The sequence below is a fragment of the Corvus brachyrhynchos genome, unplaced genomic scaffold (assembly GCF_000691975.1).
Source record: "Corvus brachyrhynchos isolate BGI_N302 unplaced genomic scaffold, ASM69197v1 scaffold523, whole genome shotgun sequence".
Classification (NCBI taxonomy): domain Eukaryota; kingdom Metazoa; phylum Chordata; class Aves; order Passeriformes; family Corvidae; genus Corvus; species Corvus brachyrhynchos.
The window spans coordinates 2757403-2759439 of record NW_008237265.1 but is presented as its reverse complement, the minus strand read 5'-3'; the positions used below and the strand labels follow the sequence as shown (position 1 = coordinate 2759439).

The 2037-nt window shown below is 47.5% G+C and overlaps 1 protein-coding gene across 1 annotated transcript in view; it reads right to left on the bottom strand.

Moving 5' to 3' along the window:
- KIAA0930 (KIAA0930 ortholog) overlaps positions 1 to 2037 on the bottom strand; it is a 63415-nt gene that overhangs the window by 22110 nt on the left and 39268 nt on the right. The window lies entirely within an intron of this gene.

Sequence of the window (2037 nt, the reverse complement as noted above, 5' to 3'; positions counted from 1 at the left end):
GGGCGCCCCGCGGGGCTGGGCTGGGCCTTGCTCAGCCTGGCCGGGTCGGCCGTGGCATGGTCCGTGCAGGTGGCGCAGCCCAGCTCCCCACCATCCCCGCCTCCAGTGTGGCCGAAGATTCATCTGAGGATGCCCACTGCCCAGCAAAGATTATGTGACGAACAGCAATAAGCGAACTCCACTGCAAGGCCCAGGTGAGATTAACCCTTTTTTAGTGCTGTAAGTTTCCTCCAGAACAGATGAAATCTGCAGACATCAATCCTCTCCCAAGTCAGAGGAAGAGGAAAGGTGAAGGCGTGTGAAAAAACGCCATAGAGACACCAAAGTCAGTGAAGCATGAAGAGCTGAAATGCTGAGGGAGTAGAAAGAGGAGTTGCTTCAAGCTTAGAAGCTGAAATTCTGTTGTAAAGCTATGGTGATGGAGTGATATATCAGAGTACCCATTGTAATTTCATGAAAGCATAGGGGGGTGGAGCATTCAAACTGCAATTGTGAGCAAAAGTATCTGTGCTGAAATAAGCAAATGACAGTAGCTGTGATTTGATGAGGACCTTTGCTCCCAGGGGAGGAGGAGGGCCTCTATTCCTAGAGATAAAAGTGATGAAGACCCTTCAGGGGGAGGGCTTCTATTCCTAGAGATGAAGATGCTCCCAGAGATGGATGAAGAGAACCTTTGTTTCTGAACAGCTCATCCTTAAAATGGTACCCCACCCAGTAGCTCAAGACTGAACCCTCAGAAACAGTTGTGGGGAAAGCTGTAAGTCGGGAGGAGGGACTCTCACATGCAAGCAGAGAACCAACCAGGGCAGCTCTCTCCCTGTGGCACTGAAGCCATGAGAGAACTGTTTCTTGTGGAGATGTCTCCATAGCATGAGCAAGAGAGACTCCTCTCCCTAAGTGAACTGAAGAAGGTTATTATAGAAGTGGTAAACAGACTGAACATCTCAAGGTTTGTCTTTTTACATGGTCAGTGGGAGAAGGGAGAAAGGTGGGGGGAAGAGAAGTGTTCTGAAGGTTTAGTCTGATTTTTTTCCTTTCTTTTAGGTCTGTTAATGAACTTCTTTATATTCTTTTAAGTTTTGTGCCTGCTTTGCTTTTTCCTAATTCTTATCTCACAGAAGCAAAATAAGTAATGGATATTTTGAACCTAACCACTACACTCAATTGGTGTTCCTGCCCGGTTTATGAACTGAACCCTCTACAGGGAGCAACACGGGCGGCTCCTTTGAGCAGCTGCCAGAAGCTTTTCTTATGTGCATCAGAGCCAGTGCCAGGGCAGCTCCAGGATGGATGCGCTGCTGGCCAAGGCTGAGCCTGTCAGTGATAGTGGCAGCACCTCAGAAATAACAGGTTTAAGAAGGGGCAGGTGGATGCCCGACAGAGGCTGTGACCCTGTGGAGAATCCACAATGGAGCCGGTTCCTGCCAGTATCTGTGGAGAGAAGAGTCCAGGCTGGAGCAGGTTTGCTGGCAGGACTTGTGACCCTGTGGGGGACCCATACTAGAACAGCCTATTCCTGAAGGACTGACCTTGTGGAAGGGACCTGTTGCTGTTATCCCCAGAGAATGGCGAAATCACGACAATGCAGGTCAGATGATATGGCCAAAGCAGAGCTAAGACCTCATTTAATGAATTTCTCCTCTTTTATAGTGTAGTTCACAATAAAGAAATTACATGATTGGCTTATTCACTCACCACCTCTCAAGGTGATAGGCTGAGCAGTAAGACACCCATTTCCAAATATTATTCTCACAAGACTGAAAACAATTCTACAGTTTCCAGAACAACTTGCAAGTGCAAAAATGGTTTACATTCTTACAAACTGTTATCCATCCAGTTCTCATGAGAATGAAAGCTCTCACAGGGAAGCTGTGAGAAGCTGGATTTCTCTGTTTCTCAGCTAAAGCATGAGAAAGGAAAAACTTCACAAACTACAGAGCCGGAAAATTTTTCTGCTCCTGCCTTTTAGCATTCACAGGGACCCACACTGGAGCAGTTCCTGAAGGACTCTCCCATGCAAGGGACTCCGCTCTAGAT